This window comes from Bactrocera neohumeralis, chromosome 5, assembly GCF_024586455.1.
Source record: "Bactrocera neohumeralis isolate Rockhampton chromosome 5, APGP_CSIRO_Bneo_wtdbg2-racon-allhic-juicebox.fasta_v2, whole genome shotgun sequence".
Taxonomy (NCBI): Eukaryota; Metazoa; Arthropoda; class Insecta; order Diptera; family Tephritidae; genus Bactrocera; species Bactrocera neohumeralis.
The window spans coordinates 72,548,136-72,575,108 of NC_065922.1; the positions used below are offsets into that span (position 1 = coordinate 72,548,136).

The 26,973-nt window shown below is 26.2% G+C and overlaps 1 protein-coding gene across 3 annotated transcripts in view; it reads right to left on the bottom strand.

Annotated features, from left to right (window-relative positions):
- LOC126758197 (high affinity cGMP-specific 3',5'-cyclic phosphodiesterase 9A) overlaps positions 1 to 26,973 on the bottom strand; it is a 210,456-nt gene that overhangs the window by 175,464 nt on the left and 8,019 nt on the right. Inside the window, exons 1-2 of one of the 3 annotated variants that reach the window (XM_050472314.1) lie at positions 6,157 to 7,368; positions 319 to 520 (exon numbers count right to left, since the gene is read on the bottom strand). The gene's annotated coding sequence lies outside the window, so the exon portion shown is untranslated. Of the gene's footprint in view, positions 1 to 318; positions 521 to 6,111; positions 7,369 to 16,568; positions 16,712 to 26,973 lie in introns of those variants that run through there. The other 2 variants (XM_050472313.1, XM_050472315.1) reach the window with 2 other exon arrangements.

Here is a 26,973-nt window from a genome sequence, read left to right on the forward strand (position 1 = left end):
TTCTTTTGTCAATCAACAGTTGACTTTTCAGCGCTTACACTTCTTAATTATATTTTTATCAGCCATGAGTTGGGCGGCCCGCATGGTGTCCGCTAACAATTTGACGATAAAATGTTTACAACTATTTTCCTCATTTGCATATAATTTGCAGGCTACACTTGCGCATCGAGACTATGGGGAAAGTAGGCACGAAAGCAGAGAAAGGGAGAATATAAAGACGAGATCAAAAAAAAATCAAAAAATTTACGTACGTACATACATATATTTATGTAAATATTTTAAATAATGAATTTTATTTATATTATATTTTTTACTTACATTTTTGTATGACTGGATGCCATCAAATATTCATAATTAATATTAATTCTGCTTGAAATTTCCACATTAAATATTTATGATGTAAATTGTGTTTTTTGTTTTTGTAAATTTAACTCATGAAAATTGTTGTGCAAACAATGCCAAACCGGTCAATTTCACTTTACTTGTATGTATGTGTTTTAAAGGAGCGTTCAATAATGAACTGTAAACGAAGAGTAAAACAGTGAGAGAAAAACGGCAGCACTTGGCTGTATTCTATATTAAGTAAAGAAATATTTAAATTTATTTTATTTTTTTCATTCTTTTTTTACATTTAATTTTGATTTCTTTTGAGTACTTCGATTTTTTTAAATTGTTTTTAATTTTATTGTTCTTTTTTAGTTTAATTTAATTTTTTTGATTTTTTTTAATTTTGTTTTTAATTTTTTTTTAATTTTTTTATTTTTTTTTTAATTTTTTTTTTTTTTTTTTTTATTTAAATTTATTTTCCTTTTTAATTTCTTTTTTTGTTTAATTATTTTTAATTTTTTTTTAATCACTTCTTAATTAATTTTAATGTAATTAATTTTTTTTATTTTTTTAATTTGTTTAAATTTTTTTTTTATATTTCTTATTTATTTTTAATTTTATTTATTCTTTATTTAATTTAATTTTTAAATTTTTTTAATTAAATCTTTTTTAACTTCGTTATCAATTATTTTTAAGTTACTTTTAATTTTTAATTATTTTTACTTCTGTATTATCCAAATTATATTTATTTCCAATTATAAGACACAAATACTGTTTCATTATTAGCACTCAAAAGTATGCCACACTTTTTTTATTTATTCAATTTATTATTTTTTTGTAACTATATAAAATTTCCTCAAATCATAAGCGCGCCTTAATATAGGCAAGACTTTTATAATATTTTCTATTATATTTACATGCAGGCCTACATTATTAAAACAAAACTCAAAGCGCCTAAAACGCGACTAAAGTTTTATCAAAGTACTGCTATATCTTTTTCAAGTTATCAATGACAAGGGATTTATTAAGAGAGAACGCGTTTGAAAACAGTCACCACTGAGCTGATGTATTCAATGACGATACAATTTTCTGAAGTGACGCAGAGCTTAACCTTGCTCATCCACGACACAATTAAGTTAATAGCCATAAAAATTTGCAGCGCGCATAAAAGACTTTATCCTTTGCGAACGATTGACATCAGAAAAGGCGAATAAGCAAACATACACATAAAAAAGGCAACGAAAATAAAGCAAGCTTTCCGGCGACCAATGGCGCTAATGACGTTAATGTGCGCCAAGTTGTTGGTCATTAAGTATCGATACACATATATACGTGCATATGTACACATACGTACGTGCAAAAAATGATAAAAAAAAAAGCTTGCATTGCGAGTACATTAAAAGTTAATTGAAGTAATATAATAGTAAATATGAGGCATACTTTCAGGCGCTTTTGGGTTATAAGCTATGGGGAATAAGTAAAAATCAACGTAAACATAAATATCTCAAACCTACTTTAGCGCCAATTTAAAACGGATAGCGTACTAAATAATATTATAATGGATTAGCCTAAATGTAGGCAATTAAATTGTCTCATTTCGACGATATGAAGTTTTAAAATGGTACTACGCGTTATTTACTGCATAACATTAAATTTTTAAAGCTAAAGCTAAGCAGGCATTTACATAGCATATTTTAAACACCTAAAAGTATGCAAATATTGTATTTTTAATTTGGCAACATATTTTTGTCAACTCATTAAAATAACTTTAATCAACTTTATGATTATACATATATTATAGTATTTTGAACTTCTGCAAACCCTAAACGTAGGCAACACCATTTAAAAAAAAGTTTAAATTAGTATAACAAACGAATTGAAATTTGAAAAATATTCAAATGACTATAATAAACTAGATGAATAATTAGCTATAGTTTTTACGTTTAAATATATAATAATCCCAAAATTTTATTCAAATAAAAAGAGTTCCTGAATATATGCTACATTTTTTATAATTAACATACATAGCTAGTTAGGAAAATTAATAATTTTTTATGAACGCTTAACTAGATGAGATGATGCCATTCATAAGTTAACTAGCCAAAACTGCCTAATGTGCGCTGAAAAGTATGCAAAATATACTTTTAGATAATCAAAATCTTTTACTTTTAAAAATTGACCACACTTTCTATGAAGTATATTTGGTCATATAAATTAAGCCTCATCAAGAGTACAGTGCTGACAATTTCAAAAATAGCACCTAAAAATATGCAACAGTCACAATTTTTTTTTTAACTAATTAGCTTAAGAAAATTTTTTTTTTCGTGAATGGAAGCTCATTTTTTTCAATTATTACGTGCGCCAAAAACTATGCTAGAAATAATTGTAGCGCCTAAAAATATGCAACAACCACAATATGTTCTATTTTAGATTAATTGCCTAAAGAAATTATTTTCTGGAATGAAAACTGCTGCGGAAAGAATGATATTGTGACTCGCGCCCAAAACTATGCTACAACTATATTCAATAACTAATTAAAATTTAAATCTGTAATACGTTTTCAAGAAAAAAGTAATAATCTAAAGAAAAAAACTATTTTCTTGAATGAATACTGTTGCGGAAAGAATGATATTATGACTCGCGCCAAAAACTATGCTACAACTATATTCAAAAAATAATTAAAAATTAAACCCGAAATAAATTATTTTTATGGAAAATTTTAATATGAAATTCACTTTAGTGCGGATTTAATCAATGGATTAGGCAACTTCCAGGCATTTTTTGGCACACACGTGTGTGAATCTACATGGCGCCTAAATGTGTACAAACTTCAAAAGAATCAAAACAGCAGCAGCAATTTAATTAAAGGACATTTGATCTTCAAAACAAGCTGGAATGAATTTCAGGAATAGCATTTGCTGGATAATCATATTAAAAAGCAGAATTGAATGAAGGAAAAACATGATTTTTGCTTAGCTAATCACATTTGGGTGGATTAAATGAGGTTAGTTGGCAATTCAAATGCTAAATATATAAGGTGTTCGCTTTAAAATATATGAATATTTACAATTAAGATTAAAATTAACAAACGTAAACTTAAAACCAAGCATTTTTAACCTCAAAATAAAACTCAGTTGCATGAGAGGGACTAAAAATACTGTTAAGCTTTGAGCCCCCAGCTATACTTGTTTAAAAATATCACGCTGAAAACTGTATATATATTTTTAGCAACACGACGCAAATTTCACTAAAGACAAGGACACAGATGAGTCTATAAGAAATTTTATGGACATTAAAAGGCACAAAGACAATAATTGCTATAAAACGTTGCCTACATTTAAGCGCAAATGCGCATAAGTTAAGTGATACTCAAGGAAAAACGCGCCACATACACACATACACGCGCTTTGTATCGACAAACAGCCGCAAAATAAAGCCTTGCACCAAACCCCGCTGAACAAGAAGCGTTTACAAACTTTTTTCGCTTTGTTTGCTTTTGTTAAAACTTGTGTTCGTGCTTTTCGTCTTCAACCCTTACACATGTGCTGCTATTTAGACACAATAAATGGCTGCCCACAACAGCACAAAGTGGGGCACGCTCATTTTGTGGGCTGTATGTGTTTCTATTTAAATGTGTTACAACGTTGTATGTTGGCAATATTCTAACCTACATATTTTGCGCCGGTATACCGAATCACACAAAAACAATAAAGAAGAGTTAGAGCATGTTCAACAATCAACAACAGGTCTATACAAGTGTAGATAAGAGTAGAAGTAGTGAAAAATAAAAAATAAAAAACATGTTGCATATTTTTAGGTGTAGTGCATTGCTCTCATTTAGGTGTGCTGAGCAAACTGGGTATGGAATGCATATTTATATTTATTTTTCTTTCATATTTCGATTTTATATGATATTTTGAAAGTACTTTGCTTATTTTGGCGTTTATGGAAGTGCATACTTTTGGGAAAAATTTTATTATTATACTTTTATGCAATCATGAAATAAAATATTGAATTTTTCTGTTTTTAAAAGCTTAAAACTCGAATCGAGTTTAAAAAAAATAACTACAGCTACACGACTTGTAGAATTTTTCAGATTTTTGCCAATTATTACCAATTTTTGTTCACCAAAGGACATTTTGCTTTTTATAGAGGAAGTTTTGAATAAGCAGTGCTGGAAATCAAACGCTTAGACTACATACAGGCGGCAAAAAGGCTAATACTATTTATATTTACGGTTTGTGAGCAAAAAATATGCTCTACATTTGAGTATAAATATTTATTTTGACATTAATTGATAAGAGTTCACAAAAACGCAAAAATTGCAGTTGACATAGCTTTAGTGTGCAACCTACCATCTACTTTTAGGCTGTTATCAGATAATGGCCATTTTTACAAGAAAAAAACCACAAACTTGATTGAAGCCCACTTATAGGAACATTGTAGCCAAACGCACAAGCCTAGTCTGCCTAAAGTTGGCCTACTTTTACGGGCGCATTATTAAATATCAAACGTCTCCTCAGTACGTCAAAACAACTGTTAATGTCATGCTTTTCGGCTCAAAAAAATACTGTTTTTAAAAAGTGAAAAACCTTCTGCTTGATTTTGTTAAAAGATACATATTATAAAAACCTACTTTTAGGCGCACGCCAACAAAAATCGCAATATAGTCTACTTTTAGGCGTTAGACTCACTAATCATAATTATCTTTTGAGTTTTGTCGTAAAAATTTTCTGTAACAATGCGTAACGGTAAATAAATACTTTAAAGTTATTCTTATTAAGAATTCAGAAAAAAATTATATATTTTTAATATTTTTATATATGTATATATTTTTTTCGTCAACTTAAATTTTTAAGTAACTTTATATTTTCGCAATACTTTCATAAATTATTTCATTAATTTTTAAATTTTCGGCTAATGTTTATATTGGAAAATTAAAAATATTTTTGATTAAAATAATTTTTAATGAAAAAATGCAGCGGTATTGCAGATTTTTGGTCAGGATTGTAGGATTGTTAAAGCTAATTAATTAAAATTATTTTTGATGCTCAGGATCATAGGATATTCAAATATATAAGTTTCAAAACATGATTCGTATAAAAATGTTCATTTTATATTTTTTTTAGTATTTTTTAATTTTTAATTTATTTATTTTATTTTACAGATTTTGCAACTGAAAATTATTTTTTGTATTTATTAAAACTTTTATATTTATTTATATATTTTATAATATTCGCAATTTTTTTATTTTTTTTTTTATTTTAACAAAAATTTTACTTTTTCTTCGAGACATTAATTTTATATTTAATTTTAAAAGTTTATAATCTTTTTTTTTATTAAGACTTTCTTATTTATTTATATATTTTATAATCTTCGCAATTTTTTTTTAATAAAAATTTTATTTTTTCTTCGAGATATTAAGAACTCTTAATACAAATATTTATTTTTTACAAATTTTATATTTTTTTTATTAAAACTTTTTTATTTATTTATTTATATATTTATTTATTTATATTTACATAATATTCAAATATTTTTATATTTTTATTTTTTTTATAATATTTTTATTTTATTAAAATTATTTTATTTAGAAAAAAATTGCGAATTTATCTAATTTCATACTTAATCTCCATGATTTTTTGTTTCATTGTTTATTTTCTGCAAATCCGTTATAAATTTTTTCTTCTTTATTGTTTTTATTTTTATGGGAATTTTTTATTTGAATATACATATGAATATACATTTTCGTATTCACATTTTGCACCTCACCAAATACGCTACCTGTATTCGCACGTAATGGAGTTTCAATTGCTTTAGCCTACTTACGGGCGCATATACTATCACTTAGATATTCTGCAGTTTTTAGAGTTGCAATCGATTTTTGTCAAAACATGTTGCACACAGTATATATAATTTTCATATAATTTTGCTTTTTATATTTTTACGAACAAACAACTTAAATATTTTTTTTATTTTTTTTTGTTTTTACTTTCGGTAAAATGCATTTGCCAATGCAGGCTTCACACTGCGCTCAAACACCGTCGCACGCACATACACAGCTGCATATATGTATGTACATATGCATGTGTGCTAGTAAGTTGTATATTTTATGTATGCACTGCACTTTTATTAGAGTATTTTCTACTTTTCAATTGTCTTGTATTAACCATACTTATATTTTGTATGCAAAAATGCATTTCCTGCACTTGCACAGCACAGCACATATGTTTTTTGTTTTACTACTTTCGTACATATGTATGTGTGTATTTAGAGTTGTACATATTTTCACTTTTTTTCCTAACCGTTATTGAGCGTTTTTGTGCGTTGCGGTTTGCGCCTTCTAAATCGCTTTGTTAACCGTGCAATACCGTTGTTGAAATCGAACTGAAAGCCTGCGCGTCAGCAAAAGCTGTATCGACTATCGACTCGTCGCCAATATGAAACGACTCACCGCACACACACTCACGACCAACCAACTATGTTTGCATCGCCTGGCGCTAGCGCCGACAAAAGCGCCCAGCTTTGCAATCGGCTTTCTTGGTTAAACGTTGCAGCCCCGGCGCAACCCCGAAAAACGCATATCGTGTGTAAGCGAAACGCGACGAGCGCACGTGCTGAATGTGCTAAAGTTTGGAGAGTGTGCTGAGCGCAACATGAGCGCCAACGAGCGGCAGTTAAAGTGCCAGCGTGAAAAACTTCCGGTAGCGAGAACTACTCAGTAAGAAAAAATAGTATTTTTTTTTCTTTCTACTCTCATTCGCTACAGCTGATTGTGCAAAGCGTATATGAAATATTCTATGAGCAAAGTGAAAGCAACACGGTTTTATGGGGAAATTGAGCGCTGGTGTAAATACTCGCGGCGGAGCTTTTAAGTGGTTTGTGAGAAAGAGAAATTGCAATGCAAAACCACAAAGAATTATACTGTGAAAAATAGGTAACTCTGCGAAGTAAGAACCGATATTGTTTATTTGGTTTGCTAAAACGAACCAACTCAAAAATGATTTTTAAATAATGTACACATAAATAGCTTTCAATAGTAAGAAATACGCTCTGAAGATTAAAATTTAATTAATAATTAATTTAATTTAATTAATTTAAAATAATTTTAAATTTAATTAATTCCAATTTTAGTTTTTAATCTTTTTATTTACTCCTTCATTTTATTTTAATTTTCTTAATTAAATTCAAAATTTTAAGCAAATTTTTATTTTTTTATTTACTCTTTCATTTTATTTTAATTTTTTTTTTTTGTTAAATTTAAATTTGTAATCAAAATTAATTTTTTATTTAATTTAATTAGTTTTATTTTATTTTTTAATCAAATTTATTTTTTTTGTAAAATTTAATTTTATATTAAAATTAATATTTCAATCTGAATTAATTTTTATTTAATTTTTTTAATTAATATGATTTTTTAATTAAATGCTGTTTATTTACATATTTAATTTTATAAATATTTTTTCAATTTATAAAATTTTTAATTTATTTATTTGTTTAATTTAGTTTCATTTCAATTTTTAATCAAATTTTATTTTTTTGTTAAATTAATTTTTTGACTAAAAACTAATTTTCTTTTTAGATTTATTTTTTTATTTAAATTAATTTTTCAATTTGAATTAATTTTTATTTCATAAGATTTTTTTAAATAAATATTGTTTGTTTATACATATACATATATTTAATTTCTTAACTATTTTTTCAATTTATAAAATTTTTAATTTAATTTTATTTTATTTTTTATTCAAATTTATTTTGTTTTTTTTTTTTAATTTAATGAGTATAATTTATTTTTTCTTTAAGATTTCATTTTTTAATATAAATTAATTCTTTAATTTAATTTAATTTTTTAATTAATGCAATTTTTTATTTATATAAATATTTCTTTCTTAACTTTTTTTAATTTTATCTAATTTAAAATTTTTTACATTGAATTTTTTAATTAAATTAATTTTTTAACTTAATTAAAAATTAATTAATTAAATAATATTTTTTTTTATTTTTTTTTACTTAATATGTTTTTGTAATTACACATGTTTTTTGAGTATTAATTCATTTAACATATTCTTTATTCAATTTTTTCTTGTTTCTTAGTTATTTTCATTTGTTATTTAATTTAATTTTTTAATTAAACTTAATCAATCTATCTAAATTCAAGTTTTAATTTTAATTATTTTTGTAAATTACATTTTATTTTTTTATTTTTTTTTCAAAACATATTGAATTTTTTATTTAAATTACTTTTTTTAATTTAATTTAATTATTATCTAAAAAACTTGAAATTTTTTTTTAATTTTTTTAAGCAAAAATAATTTTTAAAATTAAATATTGTTTATTTATGTAGTTAATTCCGTTAACATATTTTTACTTATTTTGATTTGTTTTTTTTTTTGTTTAACTTTTCTTTTAATTCTGATTTGGTATAATTAAATTTTTTAATTTAATTTAATGGTTTCTGTTAATTTAATATATTAGCTTAATTTTTTAGTTTATATATTTTTTCTATTTATTTTTTTTTTTTGGATTTATTTTTTTTTATTTAATTTCACAAATTTCATTTAATTAATTTTTTAATCAGATAAAATTTTTTATAATTAAATTGTTAGTTTTTTAATCGTCCTAATGATTAGCTTTTAACATACTTTTTATTGAATTTTATTTTAATCTTTCGCATTCTGCTCCTAAAATGATACCCTATAGCTTATTCCTTTTCACTCGCCTTGGTAGACACACATATAATCAGCTGGTCCCTTCGGTGCATTCAGCACATTTCAGCATCATTTGTCTAACTGACATTCGTGAAGCTTGCATACATACATATGTATGTATATATACCTACATATATGTATGTATAAGTAAATCATAGATAAATGTACTATATCATAAAAGGAACGGGCGCTTTTTAGCAAACAAGGCATTCATAAATTTATATGATTATTATTATATTTCTTATTATTCATTTTTTTAATTTTTGTGTTTTTAATTATTATTTTTAAGTTTTTAACTAATTAAACATATTTTTTACATTTTATATAATTAATTTTTTTTTAAATTCATATTTTTATACTTTTCAGTATTTAAATTTTTTTAATTGTTGTATTTTTTTAAATCCATTTTTTTCTTAACTTTTGTTTTTCTTTTTATTTAAATTTTTTTTAAATGTATTCTTTAAATTTTTTTTTTATTAATTTTTCTTTTTAATTTTTTTTAAGTTTTTATTAATTTATTTAAATGTGTATTTTTTAGAATATTGTTATATTAATTGTAATATGTTAATTTTTTTTTTTTTTAATTTTTTTTTTTTTTAATTTTTTTTTTTAATTTTTTTAAGTTTTTATTAATTTATTTAAATGTGTATTTTTTAGAATATTGTTATATTATTATTTTAAATTTTTTTTAATTGTTATTTTAATTTTTATATTATGATTTTTTTAATTTTATATTAATTTTTTTAATATTTATATTAATTTATTTAAATTTTTTTACTCAATTTTTTTAGGTTTTTTATTTTTTTAAATTATTTTTATTTAGTTTGTATTTGTGTATTTTTTAGAATATTTTTAAATTATTTGCTGTTTTTAAGGTCCTCAAGCTTTCGGATGGCACTCATTTTAACCGGGAAACGCTACATTCACCTATTTAGTGCTGCCTCTCATTTTTTGTCTACATTTCCTTCTTGCTTTTTACTGCTCTCACGTTCTCTTCATATTTCTCTCATTTTTTCCTATACTTTGCGCTCTATCTGTTGCTCATTTGGCCTTATAGCCTATAAAAGCTTTTTTTGAACTAGAATGCTGATTTTTGTTTCTCTCTTGTTTAATTTGTATTTTTTACTCGATACTTTTCAGATTAGGCACTTGTTGTGCGTTAATTTGAATGTCTAACAAATTCGCGAGATTTTTTGTTTTGTCACATATTGCTGATTTGCAGTGTTTGCTTTCTGGTTTTTGTTTGGGGAATTGAGCTTATAATACATTTTCATAGTCTGATGTTGTTGTTGTATAAATTAGTTTTCTATGGAAAACACAAGGTAGTGAAACATTTCCGAAAAAATCTGAAAAAATCTGCACAGTCCTAGAATATTGAAAAGAACACAAAATTTTAAATTCGTGTAGGCAAAGACGTGATAAAAATCACTGAAGAGCTGTCAATTAGCAAATATGCATAAATTTTTGTATTTGCTTCTAAATTTAGTCTGCAAAAAAATTGAAGCTTTGCTACTTTACATTTTTGCGTGCGTTGCTTCTGTTGTTGGTGGCCAACTTGTTGCAGAGTCATAATACAATTGTTTGATAACTTTAACAACACATTTATAGGCAAATCGACTGTCTTTTAAGCATTTCAGTGGATAAACGCCCTAACATATGCAATGAATTTTAGTCAGAGCGTTTATAGAGGCTGTAGTATACACTATTTAAGTGGGATTGTCAGCGCAATTTTTCTAATTTTTATTATATTGTACTAAAAAATACTAAAAAAATTTTCAAAAATTTTAAAATATATAAGAATTTATAAAAAATTAAAAAAAAATTATCAAAAAAAGAATAATTTGGAAAAAAAAGTATAATAAAAATAAAAACAAGAATTAAAACAAAAAATAAGAATTTAAATTAGAATTAAAAATTAAGTAATCTATTTGATTTTATTAAAAAAATTAGGTATTATTTTAAATCAAGAATAAATAATAAATAAAAATATATAATAAGTTTCTAAAAATTCTAAAAATATTTGTAATCAAATTTAATTTTTTATAAAATTTTTAATTTAATTTATTTTTTTAATTAAATTTAATTTTGTTTTTTAATCAAATAAATTTTTTTTTAATTTAATTTTTTAATCAAATAAATTTTTTTTTTTGTTAAATTAAACTTTTTAATTAACTTAATTTTTTTTATTTAATTTTATTTTCTTAACTATTGAAAATTTTTTATTAAGTTTTGTTTTTCAATTTCAATTAATTTTAATTTATTTTTTTATTTAAATTTTTTCAATTAAATGTTGTTTATTTATATATTTAATTTCTTAAAATTTTTTTAATTGAATTAATTTTTAAACTTAATTAAATTTTTGAATGTAATAAAATTATTTATTTAATTTTTTTACTAAATATATATTTTTTTCAATTTTTTTTATTGCTTCTTAGTTATTTTCATTTTGATATTTAATTTAATTTTTTGATTAAATTTAATTTAATTAAACAAATTCGAAAAATTCTAAAAAAAATTTCAAAATTTGTTTGAAAAAATTATGACAAAAAAATTAAACATAAAATTAAATTTGAAAAAATTAACAAAAAAATTAAAGAAAAATTAAAACCAAAAATATACTTAATAAAAAAAAAGTTAAAAAATATCAAAAACATTAAAAATATAAAAATAAAAATTAAAAAAAAGCAAAATTTAAAAAAAAAATATAATTATTTAATTAAAAATTAACTAATTCTACTACCTATTTGATTTTATTCAAAACCTTATAGTTTTCAACATAAAAATAAATAATAAAATTCTAAATATTTTAAGAATTTCAAAAATACTTGTACATATGTACATATGTAAAAACTTATCAAAAGGGGAAAACAATTAAAATAAACCAAAATAAGAAATTAAATACAAATTAAATGAAATTTAAAACATTAAACCGAAAGAGTTAATGAAAATTAAAAAAAAAATATACCAATAAGCACTAAAAAAATTTTTAAAATTTTACGAAAAAACAATATAATTAAAAAAAAAAAAACTGCAACTAAAAACAATTAAAATAAAGAAAACTAAAAGAAAAAACTTAAGAATAAGTTAAAAAAAATTACAAAAATTTAAAAATTATAAAATAAACAAAAATAAAAAAATTTAATAAAAATAATTAAATATCTAATAAAAAATAAACAAATCTAACTGTTTGATTTTATTCAAAAACATATGTTTTCCAAAATAGAAATAGATAGAAAATATTAAAAATAAATTTTAATTAATTAAAAAAAAATAAAAAATATAAATAAATACATATGTACAAAATAATAAAAAAAACTATCGAAAACTCCCTTTTGAAAAATTACATGCCGAGCCTACCAAAAACCGACAATTCAACTACAACAAACATTAACTCAAGGGGCATTATCAAAACTGTTGCATACATTTAGGTGTTTTACGCACAGTTTTTTATTGCTACCAACCAACAGCGTCCTTCACTAAAAAGGCACAGAAAAAAACGCGTTACGAAAAAAACTTCAGAAAAAGTTAGCCCGGCAAAATGTTGACACCACGGATATGGGTAGACAAAGAAAACAGCGATAAAAGCGCAATACAAGAACACTTGAAAGAAAATAATAATAACTCGCTACTGAATCAACAGTTGGCAGTGACTAACGTAAAAGAAATGAATGAGAAGCAGACGCAAATAAATAGCTGGAAAGCAATTTCGCTTTGCGCGTGATAAGAAAATACATTTTTCTTTTTTGGTAGGCAGTACGCCTGAAATTAGACTTACATTATTTTAAATTAATCGTAGAATTTGGCAGATTTTATATTTAAGCGCCACTTTAAATGTAAGTTTTTAATTTGAGAAATATTTAACATATGTTTAGTTAAAGGCGCCTAGATGTATGCTCCAATGTGTGCTCCGTTAAAAAACAGCTCTAAACAGTAATCTGTTTTTCCCTGAGAAATAATATAATGAGATATTAGCTTACAAAATATCTCTGAACCTACAAATTTTCGCTTAAAAGCACAAAATCTTCAATAAAAGTTATATAATTACTATAAGCGCCTAAAATTATGTTACTAAAATAAAATGGGTCTTTATTATTGCTCATTATGCTAAAACTTCTTTAGAAATATTAATATAATGCGAATACTTATTTTTTCCTAAGCATTAAAACTGTTTATAACTGAAAGTATCACATTTACGCCTTAATATAGGCTTAAAAAATTAAAATCATTGCTAACATATGTATGCGTACAATTTTCGTTAGAACTGGCTATAATAAGTATATGAACGGTATAAACTTTCGAAGTGAAATAATTCAATTTTCAGCAAATTTCTATTGCTCAGGTACTTCGATACTCTAAAGACGCTCTAGAAGAGGGGAACGCTCAACATAACCTATATTCACGCAATTTATAACTAGTATAGTATATTTCCTAACAAATTTTCGTTTGGAAGACCAATAGAGCTCTTTACAACAGTAGGCTTCTCAGTGGCAGCAAAGTGAGGGAATCAGCATAATTTTTAACGCCTAAAAGTATACTTATTTAACACCAATATTTTTAATATTTATATTTACATTATTTGCTACGCAAATAAATAGTATTATACCTAGGATTGAGACTTAAGAAAAACATATTTTCATATCACCATTTTCGTGGTGAAATATTTACTCGTCTTCACTTGCCTTTCAGCAAAAATCAGACATGTAAATAAAAGATATAATGATGATTGAAGCGCTGACAATAGAACTTTTCAACAGACAGCCTAATTGACTGCTCAACTGAGTGTAAATAAGTTGGCGACTACTCAGTGGACTCAAGGCAACAAGCGGTAGACACATCCAGCCTACAAGGCCGGCATTTGCCAGACACACAATGAAATTTATGCGGAATTTAAATGCGTTTTAGAAAGTGAAGGCGTATGGCAGCTGACCAAATAACGGCTATCGTTTGGAGAACCCACAATGAAGGGCAAGTGAAAGTTTGCTTTGACTTTTATATAGACTATTCTTTTGGGCAAACAACCACTTTTATTTATGGTTGAAATTTCTCGACCGATAAGAATATCGAAGTGGTAAATTAAGTAATTTTTAAGGGCCTAGTTGTAATTGGAAAATGTTATCGGAAGTCGAAAACTATTGACAATTTACATTGCCTTAATTTATCAACAAACAAATAATTCTCAGAAAAGGAGTTCTAAACAGGAACACAGTGTTATCGATAACTATTGTATATTACGGCACTAGCTGTGGTCAAGTAATTAGAAATCATCAGGCCTAATATAGGTATAAAGAACTCATGCTGAAATAATAAGACAAAACCATTTTTTTTGACTAACGGGAGACTATTATCAATAACTTAAAAAAATTATTTTTTTTAAACTAATGAGAGAATATCATGGATAGCATAAATACATTTTTTTTAATTACCATAATGATGGGCGAATGTTATCGGTACTCGATACATTTTTATCAGGATACACATTGGTTGTAAAAAATGTACGGACGGATGTAAAGGATGCAAGGTAAAGGATTGCTAAAAAGATTATAAGCCCATAGACGATTTAAAAGAAGTAATGAGAAAATGTTATCGATGGGTATAAAAAAATTATGGGAATTTCTAAAAAATTACTAAAGCAAAAACATGTTTAAAAGAAGCTGTGGGAAGACTCAAAACATATTGGGTATAAGAAAATTATTAGTACTAATGGAAAATGTATTAAGCTAGTAAAAGTGAAAAGTGCTAAGGCACAATGTTATCGATAATCGATAAATTTTATCAACAAGTTTTTGCGTACAAGAGTTTTGTGGGCATTTGCAAAATACATATTTTTTGAAACTGGTGAAAAAAATGTTATCGATAGCATAAACAAAATATTTTTCTAAATAGTAATGCTTAAAAATAAAATGATAATAATAAATAAAAATGTTTAAAGAAGAAGAATGCTTAAAAATAATAAAACAACATAAAAGCATTTAGACAGAAACCGATGTGAAAAAGTTATCGCTACTTGATAAATGTTATTAAGTTGTATATTGGGTATAAGAATTTTTTGAATACTCGCGAAAAATACTTAAAGTGAGTAAAACTAAAAAGAGCGTGCATGCATAATTTTATCGATAATCGATACATTTTATCGTCAGGTATTCGATAATACAAACAAAATATTTTTTTTAAATAAATGGATAAGGTTATCGATAAACGATAAATTGATTCAGCCGGCATATTGTGCATAAAAGATTTTTAGGAATTGCTTGGAAATAATAAGTCAAAGAGAAGATTTAAAACAAGCTGAGGTGAGAAAGTTATAGATACTTGGTAAATTTTATCATTAAGCATTTTGTGCATTAAAAATTTATGGACACTTGCTCAAATAATAAAGCAACGAAAAATTTTGAAAAAAAGCAGATGTGACAGGTTATCGATATATTTTAAAAGGAGACAGGTTGGATATCAGAAAAAAAATTTCAAAATCTGATATCATATGTTATCGATAATCGGTAAATTATATAAACAATTTATGGGCAATTCTTGAAAAAAAGCCACAAAAAATTTTGAAAAAAGCAGAAGTGAGAGTATTATCGATAAACGATAAATTTTACAGAAGCAGGTTGTTATCGATAACCGATAAATTATATAAACATATTTAGGGCACTAATTGAAAAAGGAGATGTGAGAATGTTATCGATAACCTATAAATTTTATAAGGTTTGACATCAGCAAAAGTAAAACAAGAAAAAATTTCAAAATCAGATGGCATAATGTTATCGATAACCGATAAATTATGTAAACAATTTATGGGCACTTGTTGAAATAATAAAGCAACAAAAAATTAAAAAAAAACAAATGTGAGAGTGTTCTCGATAACCGATAAGTTTTATAAAGTACCTATTTAGGTTTTATATCTGCAAAAATAAAACAAGAAAAAAATTTAAACATCAAATGGCATGATGCTATCGATAACCGATAAATTTAATAAGGAGACAGGTTGGATATCAACAAAAATAAAACAAGAAATAAATTTCAAAATCAGATGGTAATTGTTATCGATAAACGATAAATCACGTAAGCAATTTATGGACACTTGTTTCAATAATTAAGCAACGAGAAATTTTGAAAAAAGCAGACGTGAGAGTATTATCGATAACCGATAACCGCGGCAGGTTGGATATCAGAAAAAGTAAAACCAGAAAAAAAAATTTAAATCAGATGGCATAATGTTATCGATAACCGGTAAATTTTGTAAAGAAGCGGTTTGGGTATAAATACGATAGATGCTTACATAGGGTTTATATTGCCAAATTGATAATTTCTATGTTATTATCTTTTTTTGTTTTTCCTTTATATGTTTTACACATTTTGTTTTAATATTTGGAATTAATTTTTTCTAATATTTCCATTTAATTATTAATCGTTTTTCAATTGCAATCCTAATAAAATAACAATTTGTATATCATTTGGCATGCAATAAAGCGATTTGCAAGATGAAATCAGCAAATAACATTTAAATAAGAATAATTGAAGGCAAAGTTTACTCACCGCACACCTTGCAAGCAGCAATCGATTTATAATTAACAATTATTATTGTGTAAATTCAATTGCACTAATGAGTTGTTTGTTGACGTAATAACACTGGCACACTATTTTTTTTATAGTTAACTGATAGCCTGGCTTATTAAGACCTAGAACAAAGGGAGAAAATATATATATTTACAAGCTTGCGTATATTTTATTTTATTTTATATAGAAAAATGACATATACTTAAATATATACAGATGTACATATGTATATAAAATATGAGCCTTAACGCGCCTTGCCACTTGCAAACATTTATTTAATTCGCTTTTACCATTATTAGACGTCTGGTAATTAAAAACTAATTAATCTTGATCTGCGTACAATTGTGCATACAAACTTTAGCTGCGCAGTCAAAGTGCATATTTAAATATATTTACGTGTAGATATGTATTTTGAGAGCAGTAATTCGCAGAATATGAAGTGACTTAGTGAAAAATTTGACAAAAACTATCACTCATTCATACAGCCCAGCGCGCTATCTGGCACTTCACACAAACACACACATGCACACAGTTTCATCTTTATAAATGTATGTATGTTTGCAGCTATCAGCTGCCACTTGTCAGCAATAAGCGTCTCCAGCTATCAACCGCAAATAACGCTATCAAATGTAGCCATCTCAGATAAATGCATAATGTGTGAGTGTATATGTGTGTGTGTGTGTATGATATACATTTTCACCACTAAACAGCTGTGCTACCGGAATTACTTTGACAGTACGCACGAACTACCAATATTACACACACCAGCGCACACATACATACATAAATATAAACCATACGCGCTCATAGTGCAACATATCGCTCTCGATTACGGGTAGCTGGCAAATACTGACAAATATTGAGTTGTAAGCAAATTAATTAACTAATTTTTGGCTTTACGGTGACAGTGACAGATCTTAATAATTTTTGTTTGTTGTTGTTGTTTAAAAAACAAATTCAATTTGCGCCGTGCCGAAAACCTTAGCATATGCTCGTTGATAAGTACAAGTATTTTTGATTTTAAAACGAAACCAAAAACAAGAGAACACAACTGTCAAAGGTGGTAATAAACAACATTTTAACTGCGCAATGCAGCTGCGTCAAAATTATTTATGATGTTGAAAAAGCTAGCAAAAATAATAGAAACTTACTTTATACATATTATATATAAAAAATAAATAGTTAGAGATAGTAATAATTAAAAAAAAAATATTAATAAATTAAAAAAAATTTATAGAAAAATTATATAATGCAAAAATGTTTGGTGTGCAAAAAAAATTAAATAAAACATTAAAATAAAAAAAATTAAAGTTAAAAATAAAAAATAATAATTTTCAAAAAATAAATTAATTAAAAAAAAATAAATTAATTAAAAAAATAAATTAATTAAAAAAATAATTTATTAAAAAAATAAATTAATAAAAAAAAATTAATAAATTTTATTAAAAAAGTTAAAAAAATTAAGAAAAATTAAAAAAATAAGTTTTATAAAAATAAAATTTACTTTAATTAAAAATAATAAAATTAAAAAAAAATAATAATAAATTTTTTAAACAAATATAAATTTTATTTTATAAGAATTAAAAAAATTAATTTTTTATTACAAAATTAATTCATAAAATAATATTAAGAAAGTCAAAATAACAAAAATTTAAATTATATTAAAAAAAATTATTGGTAAAAAGCCATAAAAATTAATTTAAAAAAAACAAATTGAAAAAAATAATATAAAAAAACTAAAATAATTAAAAAAAATAATAATAATAAAAAATTGCCATATAAAACCACAAAAATTAAAAATAAAACAACAAGAAACTGAAAAAGATATATTAAAAAAAAAAATAAAAATTAAAAAACTTGAATCTCATATTGGAAGCGAAAAAATTTAAAAATTAAAAATAATCAAAATAAAAAAAATAAAAATTGAAAGCAATAAAAAATTAGTAAAAAACTAATACTGAAAAAAAAATTATATTAAAAAATTTAATTCACAACATTAGGTACAAAAAAATTAAAAATTTTAATTAAACAAAATTTAAACACAATAGTGAAAAAAAACAATAAAAATATAAAAAAATATAATATTAAAGAAAAAACAAATATTTAAAACATTTAAAGGTACATTAAGTGCAAAAAAATTTTAATTAGAAAAAATATTAAAAAGCAATACAAATAAAGCAAAAATTAAAAAAAAAATTAAAAAAAAAAAAAAAAAAAAAATAAAAAATTAAAAAAAAATTAAAACAAATTCAAACATTTTTTTTTCTCCAAAACATAATATTAAAGAAAAAAATAAGAACTAAAAATTTGAATTGCACATTGGCTCCGTAAAAAGAAAAAAAATTAAAATTAGAATTTCAATAAAAAATTTACAAAAATGTTTTAACTTTTTTATTTGATGAGACATATTCACGAAATTTGGCATGGAATATTGCCTAAAGCAATAAAGTAATCTCCGAAGAAATTGTTCAGATCAGGCCACTATAGCATATATGTATGTATGTAGCTGCCATGCAAATGGAGCGATCCTATAGTTCCCCTCTAAGATACCTTTTGTATTCGGGAAGAGTATTATAGCTTCGGTGCTAGCAAAGTTAACGTTTTTTTTTCTTTTTTTTAACTCTTGTACATTTGACTTTGTGCCAAGGTTATAATAGCCAACCGCGCCTGCGTAGTACAGTTGTCATTGCACGCTTTTTTCAAATGAAGGTTAAGGGTATAACTGTATTAGAAGGCTAACCGTGACGTTGATAGCAAAGCGAAATATTTGCAAGCACATAAAAACGAAGAGGCACAAAACCCAAAAAAAGCAAAGAAAAAACGGTAACATTAACACCAATTACATGCGTATATGTACTTCATATATATATATGTATGTATGTAAGTAAGTACGCACGAGCATAAAGCTATTATTTTTGGCTATATCTACAGTCTATAGTTTACTTAGATCTGTACTATTGTTGCTCAACTTCTTCTCAACTTCAAATGCACGACACGTCGCGCAGCGCGTCAATGGCCAATAACTGAGTGCGCGCAGTGCGTCGCAGTGGTCAATAGAAAATCAAATTAAAATGAGTTAAGGTAGCTGAAGTAGCTGGAAATGACCAAAGAGGGTGTTAACAGAAAACAAACAAAAATAAAAAATCTATATGCAGAAAAAAAATTATATTAAAGAAATATATTTTTAATTTAAAAAAAAAGTTATTAAAGACGAAAAGCATATTAAAAAAAATGTAACAGAAAAAAAATATAAAATCCATATTCAGAAATAAATTGCTTAAAAAATATAATTTAAAAAAACTAATTCAGAAATTTAAAAAAAATATTAAAAACTAAAAGCATATTAAAAAGGATAAATTTTAGCATAAAATGTAATAGAAAAAAAAAGAAAATCTATATCCAGAAAAAATATTATATTAAAAAAATTAATTTTAGAAAATAAAAACATACATAGTTAAAAAAAAAATAAATAAAAAAAACTTAAAAACGGAATATTAAAAAAAACATAAAAAATGGCAGAAGTAGTTGAAAATATACAATGAAGTGTGTGAAAAATATAGAAAACAAAACATAACAAAAAAAACTAAAAAAAATTTAAAGGAATTTCAAAAGAAGTAAAACAAATTTTAAAACTTATTTAAATAAAATGAAAATATTTTTAAATTAGAAAAAAATTGGTCAAAATAAATTAAAAATTTCAGAAAATAAAAAATATTTCAATAGAAAGAAGAAAAAATTAATAGAATTTCAAAATAAAGTGAAACAAATTTATAAAAAAAATTCAAAATTTATTAAAAAAAATTAAAATATTTTCAAATTAGAAAAAATTAAGGAATAAATTATAAAGAAATAAATTAAAAATTTCGGAAAAAAATTTTTAGAAAAATAAATTATACATTATAAGATCTTATAATAGTTTTTATAAGGAAAAAGAATAAATAATTTAATAATAAAAAATAACTTTAATATAAAAAAAATATAATGAAGATTTTCTATGTTTTTCAAAAATTTCAATCCAAACTATTATATAAAAATGTTTGTCCACACTAGGCAGCTCTGCCACTTGTACTAATAGGAATGCAACGCACATACACAAGCGCACAAGATTTCACGCACGCAACTACATAAATACATATGTATGTATGCATATGCACCTAGTATATGCCCATATACGAGTTTTAATTGCCAAATGCGCAGCCTGTTCGACCAGTTTTACCGCCTTACTTGTTTGCTTGCTTATTCTTGTTGCAGCAATTGTTGTTTTTCTTTTTGCTGCCTTTAATTCTTATTGTGGTGCAAAACGTTCAGGCCCCTCCCTAAGGTCGTCTGCTGCTGCCACCCAACCACAACCAGTTTCCGACCAGGAGACGCCGTTCGGCCGGCACTAGCATGTAGTTATACAAGTCAAAGAAGTTAAATGCATTCTATATGCTCTTTATAGTGTGTCGTTATTGTTATTGTTGCTCTTGCACTTTGTGTTCCCACATTGTTGGTGCATTGCATATCAAGCATTTTGCGATTTCAATTATAGCACATTCTGTCCAAAGTTTATAATATTGATAACTGCCTGCTGTTGTATTTATTGTGATAACCATAAATGTTATTATTGTTGTTAATATGTTATTAGTTTTTATTACCACCACTTTTGTTAATTTCTGCATTGATTTGATTGTTTTAATTTTTACTTTTACAACGTATTACATAATTTGTTGTTGCCATTTGTTTATTATTACTGTTGTTCATTTAATTTGTAGTTTTTGTTTATAATTTTGAAATTAGACTTTAGGATTACTCTTTTTTTTCTTTTATCGTCTTCCCTCATTATCTCTCTTTCAATGTCGCACATTTTCCTAAGTTTATTCTTTCTCTCTCTCCCGCTCTTTCACTATCACTGTTCTATATCTCTTTCTCAACCACTCTCTCTATATCTCAATCGCTCTCTCTATCTTTATTTTTATCTCCCTCTCACTGTTATCTCTATTATTTCCAACTAATTTTTTATCAAATTTCGGCTATCCTCTAAAAGATTTTTTACAATTTTTTTTTTAATTTTTTCTTAAATTTGTTTTTTAATTTTTTCTTAAATTTTTTTCTTCAATTTTATTTTTAATTTTCTTTAATTTTTTTTTACTTTTTTTTTATTTTTTTTTTATTTTTTTTTATTATTTTTTCCAATTTTTTTATACTTTTTAATTTCTTTTTAATTTTTTTTTATATTTTTTTTTTTTATTATTTTTTTTCGTATTTCTTTTTTTATTTTTTTATTTAATTTTTAATTAATATTTTTTTATATATTTTTTTCTTAATTTTTTTTCTGTTATAGTCTGATCTGTACTTGTATACACAGTTTGCTTAAACTCTTTATTTGTCACACTTTTTCCTAAGTCTACTCTCTCGCTCTGTCACTATCACTCGTCTTTATCACATTATCGACCACTCTCTCTACATCTCTATCGCTCTCTCAATCTCTCCTTCACTTCCAACTAATTATTTATAAAATTTCGGCTACCCTCTTTTTTCTTTTACTTTTTTTAACTTTGTTTTAATTTTTTTTTTTAATTTTTTTTAATTTTTTTTATTTTATTTTTTTTATTTAATTTTTTTTTTTATTTTTTTTATTTATTTTTTTATTTTTTTTTTATTTTATTTTTTTATTTTATTTTTTATTTATTTTTTTATTTTATTTTTTTTTTTTTTTTTTTTTTTTTTTTTTTTTTTTTTTTTTTTTTTTTTTTTTTATTTTTTTTTTTTTTTTTTTTTTATTTTATTTTTTTATTATTATTATTTTAATTTTTTTATGTTGTTTTAATTATTTTTTTTAATCTTTTTTTTAATTTTCTTTGTTATAATCTGTTCTGTTTGTTTCTACAGTTTGTTTAAACTCTTTATATGACACAAAAAATTAAATTAAAATTTTCTTTAATTATTTTTAAATTGCTTTTGAAATATATTTTAGAATTTGATTTTTCCCCGTCTTTTTTGATATTTTTTTTTATATATTATTTTTTTCTCTTTCCGTTTTTTAGTTTTTGATTTTGCATTTTTCCCTCTTTTAGTCGTATTTCCTGCAGCTTGCTATAACTGTTGCAACTACTTTAAGCAAAAATATAAAATTGTTTTAATTTTTTTTAACTCAAAAGTTTTTTTCTCCCTTACGTCCTAGAATGTTATATTTTTATTTTTTTCTCTCGCAGCTGCATTTCTGACTATCTCTCAATCTATTATTATCCTCTTTCTCCGTCTGTTATTTTTTTTTCACTATTACCTAAACTTCTCTAAAGTTTGCGTCTTTTTCACACTATGTTTAAGCCTGCACATATCTCCCTTCCCCTTTCATTCGCTCTCACATTTATTATATTATTTTAAGTTGATCTATTAGTTTTTGCTTTCCTTGTAACTTTCTTTCTCCCTGTTTCTCGATCTACATATCTCTCTCTTTTTCTCTCAGTTTCTGTTGAATTATTTTTTAGTTATTTTACTCTCTCACACCTTTGGTTTAGTTCTCCCTCTCAATAAATATTTATATTTGTCTCTCTTCCTAACTTCATCTTTCTATCTGTTTCCACCCGTTTATCCTTATAAACATTTCAAAATTGCAAAAATTGTTGCTTTGACCAAGCCCGAAATTTTGAAATTTGATAGTTTCTTAGTTTGAATCGCTTTCGGGCTACAGCAGACCTTTTATATCCGTTTTTTCACCGATTTCTCATATCATATTGATCATATGTTTAAACATTTTCTCTCTCGCTCCATTATTACAAACAAAACTCTTCCACTACTTATTGTCTTTCTCTCTGTCCATGTATATCTTCTTTTTTTCTCTTCGCCCTTAAACTGTTTATACTATACTATTCTAACCACTACTCCTTTTTCGAGCTTCACGTTTCTAAGTTTACTTCCCTCCCGTTTTCTATACTTTACCATTGAAGAAAGTTCGAAAAATAGTTTCGCAGTCTCAAAAGATTGTAAGTGTGAAACCTACGTCGATCAAGCGCTTCTATTTGCAGAAAAATATTTACCCAAAACGATTTTATGACATTGGCAACCATAACCAACAACCGGTATACATATAATTTCCTGCATATTTCTCCATATTTGAACAAAATCACTAACCAGAAGCCTAACACATAGAGAATGAGCGAGCTATATGCGATAACAATGTGACTGAGAGAGTCACTGGTTGAGTATCTAGTGTAGAGAGTGTGCGGGAAGCAACACAATACACGGTAGTAGTGGGTGAAGTGAGCGTGCAAGCAAGAGATGGGTGGGTATAAATGCACATATGCTTCACTAAGGTCAAGATCGTTCATTGACCAAAAGTTGGTCCAGCGCTGCTGCTGCTTGTGTGCTATAGCAAGGAGAAGTTAGTGCTGTTGCTGTTATTGTAATCTGCTTCTCGCTACGATAGTGCAATGGCCATACAACAACACAAACGCTCAGACATCTTCGGCTGCTTCCTTTTCGGTGAAGTGATAAAGTTGCTGTTAGCTTTAGAGCGCTGTTCACATTGCTGTAATTGTTGTTGCTTCTTTTCTTGCATTTATTGTTTGCGCTCGCGTTTCTTTTTACTGATTTTTTTTTGTAATTATTTTATAACATTTACTCGCTGCATTTTGCTGGAATGGACTTGAGCAACAACACACGCCTGCTGACATTTGAATAACAGCGCGCGCATACCAACAACAAACAATCAGCAAGTGTTAGCACGAAAAAAATGTGCAATAATAACAAGAACAAGCGCCATGAGCACTGAGAAGATGCGCGAAGACAGAAAACGTAAAAAAAATACAAAAAAATATATGTACATATGTATGTACATATATAGATATGTACATATGTATGTACGTTTGTAATCACATGTGATCGTATTTGCTGTTTGTGGTCATTAATCTCTGGTTTGTGGAGCAGTAAACAACATGGAATTGCCACGAGGCTGTAATGTATATGTAGTGCATGTACGTTTGTATGTATCTGAGTGAAAAAAAATTCTTTGTTGTTGTAAATTATGTACTCAGATTTTAATTTCCGCAACTTCTCAATTCACGAAATTGAACTTTGACCGCTCTAGAGGCATTCAAGCGTTTTTTTTTTAGTGCGTTGCGGTGTGAAGCCGAGCTCGGGACTTCAGCTTAGTTGCAATGGACTCGACAGTTACATACGTACATATTTTCGATAAATACACGAAGATCAGTTAATAAAAAATAAGTAAATATCAACAGCGGTCAAGACAGTTCAAGCCTATAACTGTGGACTCGACTCAGTTCTTTCATTTTTACCGAAGATTTAACATGAAATGTACGGACTTCAACGAAATCGAGCCTCACACGACATTGCAGGGATCATTGAAAGCATTCCACTACTTTCCAGGGATGATTAGCAGCAGTAGACTACATACGTTTCTTACACCCGCTCTATTTTTGAGCTTTTTAGTCAATAATTTCACGGAAGAATAACAAATTTAGAGCAAAAAGTTCCCGAACTAAAGCTCAGCAACTCAACTGGGAAACTCGAGCACTAAAAACTTAACTATAATTCAACTATAATTTCAGAGAATCTTGAAAGCTCATTAATATGGTCTAAAGCTTTGAAAAAACTTTCACGGTCTCTTTTGCAAAAAAAATATTAGAATCTTAAAAACACAGTGTTCAACCATTAACCAGAAAAAGCAATTTTTAAGCGAAAAGCTCTCAAATTAAAAGCGCTCAAGTTAAAAGCTTTCAACACAATAGATCTTACTCACTTTAAAAGCAGCCGTCAAAGAAATTTGTACGCTAAAAAAACGTATTTCCCATCTTAAATTATGGATAATATAATTCAAAAAATTTCAAAACCCCATTTAGTTTGACCTAAAGCTTTGAAAAAGCTTTCAGGGCCTCTTTTGCAAAAAAAGATCCGAATCTTAACAAAAAAATAGTGTTGAACCGTTAACCACAAAAACCGACTTTTAAACGAAAAGCTCTCAAGTCAGCAGCTCTCAACACAATAGATCTTACTCACTTAGGAAGCAGGCGTCAAAGTCGAAAAGCTCTCAAAACAAAATATCTCCCGAGACAAAAGTTCTTAAGTTAAAAGCTTTCAAGTCAACAGCTCTCAAAAAAAAAACTTTGAAAACAACCGTTTCGAAAATGAGTGAAAATACTGAAGAAAATCGCTATATTTTGAAATTTTTGTATAAAAAAGGGAAGAATACCAAGCAAGCCACCAATGAAATTTGTGAAGTCTACGAAGACGATGCTGTATCAGTTCGTGTGTTCGCTCGCTTCCGTTTTGAAAATTTCGATGTGAAAGATGCACTTCACTCTGGTCGATCTATCGTTGAAAAAGTCGATGAAATTATGGAAAACATTAACCAGAACCACGACATCGTATCGGATCATCAAACGGTTTTGAATCATTCAAAAAAGGCTGGCTACAAAAAGAAGCTCGCTGTTTGGGTACCACATGAATTGTCTGTGAAAAATTTAATGGACCGAATTATCATCTACGATTCTTCGCTGAAACGAAATGAAATCGAACCATTTCTGAAACGAATGGTAACAGGAGACGAAAAGTGGATCAAATACGACAATAATGTGCAGAGAAGGTCATGGTTCAAGCGTGGTGAAACTCAACAAATGGTTGCAAACCCATTATTGACGCCTCGAAAGATTATGTTGAGTGCTTGGTGGGATTGGAAAGGAATAATCCACTATGAGCTGCTCCAGCCTGGTCGAACGATTGATTTTACATTTTACTGTCAACAACTGATGAGATTGAAGCAAGCAATCGAAAAACACAGCCAGAACTGATCAACAGAAAGGGCTTCATCTCCCATCAGGACAACGCTAGACCACACACATCTTTGATGTCTTGGCAAAAACTGGGAGAGCTTGGCTGAGAAGTTTTGATGCAACCACCATATAGCCTTGACCTTGCATCAGCGGACTAACTGGAAAAGACTTTTTCGACTACCCAATAAATAAAGGGAAGGATACAAGGAACAGCTGTGCTGTGAAATGTGGATCAAGGCGTCAAAAATTCATTTAAATACACATATATGAAGAACAGAGAGGACTATATCGAAGACACTAGAACCAGCTGACATCTCTAGTAGTTGCCATACAGCAGGTGGCATACAACAAAGTTCAATCACTTTTCAGACGATTACTCAACTTCGGGCACAAAGGCATAAACACATACATATACATATAACAAGGTTTGTATGTATGTAATTCACGACCCGCCAAGCTTAAATAAATAATCTACAACCATTGTGACTTCAATTTGTACAGAAATCTCGTTTAAGAGCAAATATACGCACAAAAAGCATCCGGTCATTCAATTTAAATTATACAGTTATTACCTACAACTGGCAATTGTTGCTACTGTTGCATGAACAAGAGAT